Below are 10,375 nucleotides of genomic sequence, written 5' to 3' on the forward strand. Positions count from 1 at the left end.
GTTTGTTTGTTTTCTCCCGCAGGTCTAACCTCGAGCCACACGGATCGAAATGACCCACGATATGAGTCTCAGCTCAGAATCAAAGAAGAAAAAGACAAAAAAAGAAGATGTCCCGAGATATCGGAGTAAATGGAAGGCAGATTGACTCCAACATTCGTTTAAGGTCCAGAACTCTGCCAGTCACGTCTCACTGAGTATCCCAGAGGTTAAACAAGCACCTACAACTCGCAAGCATCAAGATTCGGATCAAAGTCTCCAAGCAAAATCAGCTAAGACCCATGATCAAGTCGCAAAAAAATCATAGATAGGGATCTTGTAACTAGCAGTTGACATGCATATAAGTATTTAGTTCAGTTTCAATTTTTCTTTGGTTGTAATAAGGCGGTCAGTAAAGCAGGTGACAACAGCAACAGCAGTAACAGCAAGCACTACAATCCCATGGTAGTCCCAGCTACCGAAGCTTCCCGAACTACATTGACCTGATTCCTGTTTAGCCCAGGATATGTAGGAAATCTTTGAAGCAAAGATTCGGTCAAATCTTTCAAAAACATGCTTCACACGGAGTAGTCCATAGGCAAAAATCGCTCATATCTGCTCACTTTATCTTTGCACGAAAACTCTTCGTGTTTCCGAACAAAGAGGGGCAGCTGTGAGCACGTGATTTTTGTCTTACGCGACAGTCGCTCCAAAAAAAGAAATGAAAAATAATAACAAATGGTCATGCTGTACAATTTTCGGATTTTACGTGGCATTTTGTTAATTATTTATGATTTTTGCCCATTTTATTAAAATAAAATACAAAATGTACGTGTCATGCGTAATTTGAACCGCAATCCGGTTGTTAAATAGAAAATCATAAATATGCGTCTTCGTCCGTGATTTTTGTTTTGTTTGATTTTACCTGTTTTAAATATTTTAATATGTGTGTGCAAATAATTGTATTAAGTGTTTATTTAATTTTAATTTGATTTACTTAGGTTTTGTTTTAAAATAAAAAATTAAAATAAAATAATAATAAAAGAGAGTGCAAAATTGGGTTGAAAATCAGTTGGGCTTATTTTTCATTTTTAATTCGAGGCCCAAAACTCAAACCCAAAACCCCTGTGTAACCCGGTCCAGACCAGCTGATACCCAGAGCGTCCAAACGACGCCGTTTTAATCCAGTCTGATCTGGGCCGTTGATCTCAGATTGATCAACGGCCAAGATCACTTCCCCATAACCCACTGATGAACCCGACCCATTCTACCCGGACCGACCCAACCCCTCTAGTTTTGAAACGACATCGTTTCCTATTAGTTGAAGGATCCTGGCCCTTCATCGTGTCTCATCCGACGGCCAGGATCCGTTCATACACTCCATATATAAGCTCTCACTCGTACCCTGCCCCCCTATCCAATACCCTAGCTTTCATCATCTTCACAAGAACCCCAAACCCTAGAGCCGCCCCCATCTCCCTTTCACCAGAAACCCGGCGGCATGAACGCCGGTGACCTCCGCCTGAACACCATAGAACCCCCTCACAACCCTGAACATGGATCTGTTAACCACTTAGCTCGAATCCCTTCCCACCTTCTCGAATATTCATTTGAAGATTCGAGTCGGAACCTGACTTACACCGTTTGACCCCAGTTTCACACCAGACACTCCCCATACCCCCTCGTGACCAAACCATGCTTGGTTTGGTCCGAATCTGACCAGGGAAGCATGAATCCCAGATCTGATTTTTGGAACCTTAGGGTTCCTCGTCACTGGTCCGTATCCATTTAAGCCAAAGAGATTAAGGTCTAATGGACCTTAATCGAAGTGTTTCTCATCTGAGAAACACTTCGATTAAAGTCCGTTCAGCCTTAAGAAAGGTCTATTCGAATCCAAGCTAAGGCTTTTGATTTTTCGGATTTAAGGTGAGTTTTTGTTTTCCTTTTTCTTTATTTTTAGTCCATGTGTTGTTTAAGGGGCTGTTCATGTTTTGTGAAATTTGTGTTTTGAATTTTATCAACTGTGTCCTGTCCACTTTGCCTGAAACCTACGTGTTTGATTAAGTCCCTCTTCTGTTCACTGATAATGTGTATGTGTAAGCTGTACAATCAAATGAATTTGAATTGGTTCGTTCATTTAGTTCCTAGGGCCATTCTGTATTAACATTGCAATCTGAACCCCTTGTGTGATACTGTTAAATGTCTGATTTTGGCTACGATTGTGCATGTTATGATTAATATAGTCGAGTCGACATGTGTCGTCAATTAGTTTTAACTGCCTGAACAATAACAAATCGATTTGCTTCTGTTAAGCATTGCCTGAATCAATTAGGGACTGGGTTTAGTAACTTATAGTTGTTAATTTGATTTCAGAAATCTAAGGTTTGGTCTGTTAGTTACAGCCTGAATTGGAGGGCATGTGCATTAGTGCACAACATGTGCATAAAAGCCATTCTGATTAAAATAATTTGACAGCATGTTTGTCAGATTATATTCTTGCTGCCCTGTCTGCCTTTTAGTTTAAATATTAGAGGGTACTGTCAGGAATATCATGGGGGAGGTTTATACTTAATTAGCTAAGTGGAAACTGAAAAGGGACAGCACATGGGAGGGGACCTGATTGATTAACAGGCTGTTCAAATAGCCTGATTTGAAGCTATAAAAGGGGGGAGAATAAAAAAAGATACAGATAGAAAACTCATACTGAATATTTGAGAGCTGGGTTCTGAAAAACAGAAAACTGGAAAGAATTCTTCTTGACAACTCAAGTAAAATTTCAAAACCGAAAATTGGCACTGGATTTTGAAGAGAAAAGAGATAGTGAGAGAAAATAGAGGGGCTTATACAGATACACATTCGAGAGGAAAATATACAGAAAATCAGTAACTGTTTCTTCCTTGTTTGTGTGATTCTCAGTTTGTTCAACCTGTTCAATCAACTCTGTTTTCTTTCAAGTATCAGCTGAGTTCATTGGTTGATTCACATTGTTTGTTTCTCCTGGATTTGGTCTGCCTTGGAGTTTTGTTCCTACTGCATTGTTCGTTGTTGTCTTTCTGCCATTTTTTCATCGGCTCTAACTGTATCTTGCACTGGGAGCTGTCCTATTTGTGCCTGCTGTTACTGCTGCTGTTTGGTATTGCTTCTATTGCTCTACTGACCCCTTGCTTCTTCTGTTGTATCCAACATCCAGGTACATACTAAGACTTTGCATCTGATGTAACAATGAAAACATGAAATCAAAGATATGCAGGAGTTTAATCATTCGTTTGCTGCAGTTACAGTTTTTACGAATGTTATTAGATTTGTGTAATTCATTTAGTTTGTAATCCAATAAAGAAACACATTAGGTAGCCTTGTACTTAATCGCAGCTTAGTTCGTCCTAAATTGCGATTTCGTTTGCTTAATGAGTTGTCTGATAAAGAATGTATGAGTGTTTTGGCACACAGATAATTAGGTAACCTTTCAACTAATATTCTGCATGTATAGAACAGAATGCCTTAATCTTGCTAGATATGATGTAGTTTTATTGAATCGTTGTAGGTAGTTCACATGACCCTGTTCAAACTCTATTAGTAATAGTTTCCGATAAGTTAATTCCACGGATCTGGTTTAAATAGGCGAGTTTCGAACTCGAATCTGAAGAACATTTATCATAAGCTTTTAGCAGTTCTATTGATCTTGTATATTAATTTCCCCTGACAACTTAACAACATGTTCATCCATGAAATAAGGCACAAAACAATTCACGCCTCATAAAATCAGATAATCAAATAAGGATCCGAAGCTGGTCAAGCATGTAATTAGCACGTAATCCTCTTTCTTTCATTTTATTAGAGACGAACACAATAGAAATGTAGTCGCTATAGGTTTATCCTCTTAAATAAAATCGAGACGAGCCTCGCCAAATAAAAATACAAATTGCGGGGCCCTCAATAACTAACCATAATAAATATTTAGAATTCAGGACAGGCCGTTTAGTGAATTTCATGGCCTTCCTCAAAAATAATAACACGTTTAGACTTTTTAGGCGCAGCTCAATTAATTACATTCTTAAACTCGGGTGCACATTGATGTGACCCGAATCCAAATCTCAACGGAGTCGAAATGTGTTAACAACTACGGGTGCATTGATTGTGACGTGGTTCGAGATGCATTTTCACGACGTTGCAATTCTATAAAAATAAATGATAATAATAAAAGCGGTTTAAACTTAATAAAAGCACATAAGTCACAACATGTATTTAAATCAGATATTTAGCCATTATAACAATTTAAGCGACCGTGCTAGAACCACGGGATTCGAGGGTGCCTAACACCTTCCCTCGGGTCAACAGAATTCCTTACTTAGAATTTCTGGTTCGCAGACTTCATTTGGAAAAGTCGAAAATTTCCTCGATTTGGGATTCAAGATAAACCGGTGACTTGGGACACCAAAAACCAAACCTTTCCCAAGTGGCGACTCTGAATTAAATAAATAATCTCATTTCGAATATTGTCACTTAAATTGGAAAAAACTCCCCTCATGCATTTAACCCTTCGGGGCCGGGCGCGCAAAAAGGAGGTGTGACAAGGGGCGTGTTCGGATGTGTTTTGGAGGTCCATAGCTAAATTAGGCTTGAAATACCGAAAGGTCAAATTTTGAAGTTTCCGGTTCAATAGTGAGATTTTGATTCGAGGGTCAGAACGGAATTTCGGAAGTTGGAGTAGCTCCGTAGTGTTGAATGTGACGTGTGTGCAAAATTTCAGGTCATTCGAACAAGGTTTGATAGACCTTTTGATCGAAAGCGTATTTTTAGAATTTTTGAAATTCTTAAGCTTGAATCTGATGCTAAATTGGTGTTTTGATGTTGTTTTGAGTGTTCCAAAGGTTGGAACAAGTTTGAATGATGTTATGGGATATGTTGGTAGGTATGGTTGAGGTCCCGAGGGCCTCGGGTGTATTTCAGATGCTCAAACAGGCACTTTTGGCCTTTGAGAGATTGCTGGTTTTCTGGTATTTTTGCAGCAGTGATTTGTTCACTGCGATCGCGTGAGACCATCCGCGATCGCTTAGGGTAAGTTCAGGCATATTTTTGTGAATTGCGATCGCAGAGGAAGGAGTGGGATCGCATAGGGTGAGCTGGTTGGTCATTGCGTTCGCATAAGGACCCTCGTGTTCGCGTAGAAGGACTTGGTGTGGCAGTGGGGTGCTAGAATTTGCTCTATGCGATCGCATAGAGCTGGTCGCGATTGCATAGCTTGAGGAAGTTGTCTTATGCGATCACGTAGGGATTTTTGCGATCGCGTAGGGTTAAATCTGGACAGTATTTAAATAGCCCATCCACTACCATTCTTCATTTTTCCACCATTTTTTAACAAGATTGAAGCTTTTGGGGGAGATTTTTGAGGAAACCAAAGGGGAATCACTTGCAGGTAACATTTTTGACTTCATAACTCATTTATATGTGATTAAAGACCTAATTAGTGGTGAAAAATTTGGAAAAAATGGGTAATTAGGGCTTGGGATTAAGAGACCTTAACATGTGTATTTGAGGGGTCAATTAAACTCCGATTTTAGTGTTCTTGTTATGTATAGACTCGTGAGAGTACGTGGTTTATGAAAATGTAAACGTTACTTGATTCTGAGACGTGGGCTCGAGGGGCATTTTGGTCATTTTACCTAATTTCGCGTATTAGCTTAGAATTTAATTGTAGAATCAGTTGCTTGAATTTTTATTTACATTATGCAATTGAATTGAATAGATTTGGTGGAGTCGAGTACTCGTGGCAAGAACATGGTCTTGGGTTGATTTTGAGCCGGTTCGAGGTAAGTGGCTTGCCTAACCTTGTGTGGGGAACTTTCCCCTTAGGATTTGGTATATTTGATAATTGAAATGCCTTGTATGTGAGGTGACGAATGCGTACTTGAGCTAATTATTGAACATACGGTTTCTTTAAGTTATTTCAATTGTGCCCATTTTTCCTATTTTATACTACTTGCAAATTTAGCCTATTGTTAGCTTAGAAAAAGCATGTTTAGTTGACTTAATTGCTTATTTGCTTAAACTGCCTAAATTGCATTACATGAAGCATGTTATGCTAGAATTACCTATTTTTACTTCGTCCGAAATTGAGCTTATTTGAGTATTTCCTTGCGTTGTTGCTGCATGTTTTACTTTGGGACTACGGGATGGTATACCGGGAGATCCCCCTGCATGTTTACTTTGGGACTATGGAACGATATACCGGGATATCCCCCTGCATATTTACATTGGAACTACGGGACTGCACCCGGTAGATTCCCCCTGTACTGAATATTTACCTTTGGGACTGTCACACCTCCTTTTTTACTACACCCCGAGAGGAGTATAAGAGAGTTTTTTCCAATTTAACTGACAATCGAAATGAGATTATTTATTTAAGATCAGAGTCGCCACTTGATAATTTATGGTGTCCCAAATCACCTGTTTGAAATCCCGAATCAAGGAAACTTTGACTATGTTTTATAGTCCGCGAACACAGAAATCCGGATAAGGAATTCTGTTAACTCGGGAGAAGGTGTTAGGCATTCTCAGGTTCCGTGATTCTAGCACGGTCGCTCAACTATTATTATTGGCCTATTTATTTGATTTTAAAATACCTTTTAAACCGTTGTTCGTTTTTTATTTTAAAACCGCTTTTATTTATTTGAGGAATTATTTCAATATTATTTAAAACACATCACAAACCATGCTACTTGAAATGCACCCGTGATTCACGACGCATTCTATTTAACCTTGTTGAAATTAGAACCGGGTCACATGAAATGTACCCCCAATTTTAGAAATTAAGTGTGATAATTATAATTAGCGCGCCTAAAGAAAACTACGAAGTTCATTTTTAATATCTAAATTATAACATGTGTGAGGGCCACAGAGGATTTACCTTGCTTATGGCACACCCCAATCTCTTTCTTAACGGAACCTTGATCTAAGTTTAAGAGGGCCATAAATTATAGATTTTGTTGACATGGCACGCCGCAACCTAAAATAAGGCCACGCTTAATTAAAAAAAACTAGAGGAGTTTGAATTTTAGCCAAGTTAAATTCTGTTTACATTGCTCTAAACTCAACTATATGAGGCATTATATCTAAAATTAATTACTAGGGGGCAAACCCAAACATGCAACGGGTCTGAAAGCAATGAACCTCCTTTTAAAAGGGCTTGGGCTTGAGGAACAACCCAAGGTTGGGAATGAAATATCAGAAACCTAAAAGGCTTAACTGGGCCAAACACAAGGCCCAAATAGGAGAGTCACTGATTATTCAAAGCCTAAACTCTATCACCACACTGACCAAAATCGGTTTAAATTAAATGAAAAAGAAGAGAGACCAAACGTCGACACTAATTTGAAACAACCCATCTCGAGGCTGGGCCATCTCGAATATGGGCCCAAGCCATTTCCTTGAGTCTGTTACCATAATGTTATACGTTTTAGTAATTCTAATAAGCATGCTATTAATCAACATAAGAGGTCCATTTCTGAAGTTTTACTCAAGGACTAATCTTTACTCCTATTATCATGCTTAACAGTACAACTAGATTAGTTCACATTCAAAAGCCTGTGAAAAAAAACAATCCCAAATAACTACAATCATTAAGTAGCTAATTGCCAAACACTTTGAATATGATAAAGTCCTAAATTAAGTCTATATCATAACAGTCCAAAATCAATTACATGACAGGAAGAATTTAACCAAAACTAAACTTACATGTTAAGCTAAAGCTTAACACAGCCTTAAAAGTACTATCAACAACATGGGTAAATTCAATAGATCATACAGTAAAACCCAATGTAATGCAAAAAACAAACTAGATTCTAAACAAAATCAACTGATACTATGCTTAAAACTCCACATTCGATTACATGCTTCAATATTCAACAAGGTCCAAAAGGGGTACCTGAATATTAAAAGAAACCAACGAAAATGAAGTGTTCAGCAGTAGCAATAAAGTAAATGAATCAAGAGCTCCAAAACACAATAAGGTTCAGCTCTTTAGACCATTTTAACCCAGATAAACAAGAGTTCCTTGAAGCTTTTGAATTCCAATTGACACTCAAGACTAAGGAGCAAAAATCAAAACCAATTTCCACCCAAAAGATGCAGGAATTTCAGTGTATTTTTCAAAGTAACTCTTTTAGACGGCTCCGATTTTTTAGTATTCTAATCCCTTCCCTCTAAATGAAAGAAAATGAGCCTTATATAACCATATCCTAGGACAACCAAAATCTGATTCTGTATTTCACCATTTACCCATTTCCCCAATTTTAATTTTTTATTTTTTATTTTGGACCCTAAGTTTCAGCCTGTTTGTTAAGTCAACCCCATCTCCACTTTTCTGGAAGCTTCCTAGTTAGTTAGACCAGATTCCCTCAAGTTAAAATGACCAAAGCAGCCCTTAACACCCCTGTATTTACCCTCAGGGGATCACTCATGGGTCAAACTAACCCAGGACCCAACCCAACCTCTGGGCTTGTGTACTAACAGCCCAAATTGAATCTAAGACCGTAAAGGAATGATCTCAGTCGAAAATTTAAGAAAATAAACCCTTGAATTTAAAAAGACTTCAAAAGAGACATTTGGAAACAATAATTTGTAACCAAAAACACTTAAACTAATTGAGACTATTATTAGCAAAACAGTCAATGCATGAGCCTGCTTTGACCTTTGAAGCAATTAAATCAACCATCTAAACAAGGAGTCAAATTATACCAAGATGATAATATGTTGATTCCGATTAAACACCAAAATAAATCCAAATTAAAGAGAGAAAAGAACCGGATCCCTAATGACCTAAAGGCAAACTCAACATTTTCCCCTAACCAGCTGATTATTATTAACAAACTTAAAGTCTGAAACCTAAATCATGCAATTAGACAAGAACCAAAACTCATGAGGAAAGAAACCAAACAAAGAAGAGGAGAAGATCAGAGGGAAACAAACAACACAAAGTAAAAGAAAGTTACCCCATACTTGCGTCAGGTAGACCTTGTACGAACTTGAACAACCTTTTTAAAGAAGGAAATGAACCTTCGACTATCATTAATCGATTGTCCTAGCATGGGACAGTCGATTAATGATGGTTTGGGGTTCATTCGACCATGTACTAACCAAGAAAAAGAAGAGGGGAAAATTAGGACTTCAGAGCCCCTGCTTCAACATTGATGGCCTTGGGGCCAATTTGAGAGGAAACAAGAGCATATTTGGGGAGGGAAAAGGGTGAGGGACTCCATGGTGTAAACTTGGGTAGATTTGGGGATTTTAGGGTTTTGGGGTGTTGAAATTAGATCTGAAATTCGAGAAACTTGGTGATGGCTTGAGAGAAGTGACTTAGGGATTTGGGATGAAGGGATAGAGAGGATTCCGGGGTGTTAAATTGGCGGAGATTGGAGGTCAACCGCCAGTGGAGATGGCGGAGGTTTTAAGGGCGGCGCTAGGGTTTTGGCTTGGGAGAGATGAAAGAGAAGCTAAAGAACATAGTCCTAGGTTGATCTGATGGCATTTGGACAGTTTTAAGTAAAATGGGGAAGTATTTAGGGTCGTTAGATGAACTGAGATGAAGGGCCAGGATTTGTTTTAAACCTTCGAACTCAAAACAACGTAGTTTTGGCTTCCATACTATGTCATTTGAATTGTCTTGATGCCCGAAGGTTTTGAACCGGGTGGGGATTATGTTTTGGGCCTGGATTTGAAAGGGAAATCCGTTTGGGCTTTATTGAATTGGCTTTAATAGCCTTTCTGATTCTCTTTTCTTTTTCTTTTCAATTTTCAACTGTTTTTCTTCTTTTTTTTCTTTTCCTTTTAAAATTAATTTAAACCTAAATTAACTCTTAAACTAAATTAACTTATACAATCAAGCTAATAATCCACCATAACAATTATAAAAGTTAATTAACTCCTAAATCAAAAGAAGAACTACAAATTTAAAATTAAAAGGTTAAAAATGCAAGGTGAGCCATTTTTGTGATTTTCATATTTTAATAAAACAAATAATTTACTAATTAACCTAAAAATGTAAAAATAAATCCCAAATGAAATGCAAGGTATTTTTTTGTATTTTTCATGATTTAAATAAAACAAACATGCTTGGAAAAATACAAACAATTAACAAAAATCCTACAAAAATCTACGAAATTGCAAATAATGAAAAACATTTATTTTCTTGAATTTATGGGAGTAACTCATATAGGGCAAAAATCACGTGCTCAAAGGGACTACGGATCGGTATTCCGGGAGATCCCCTCACATTATGAGTTAGACTATGGGAAGGTATCCCGGGAGATCCACTGGATATTTATATTTGGGACTACATGATGGTATCTTGGGAGATCCTCGGTTGCTTTCTTGTGTGGAGCTATATTTTTCTTCTATGTTTACT

This window comes from Nicotiana sylvestris, chromosome 1, assembly GCF_000393655.2.
Source record: "Nicotiana sylvestris chromosome 1, ASM39365v2, whole genome shotgun sequence".
NCBI classification, from domain to species: Eukaryota; Viridiplantae; Streptophyta; class Magnoliopsida; order Solanales; family Solanaceae; genus Nicotiana; species Nicotiana sylvestris.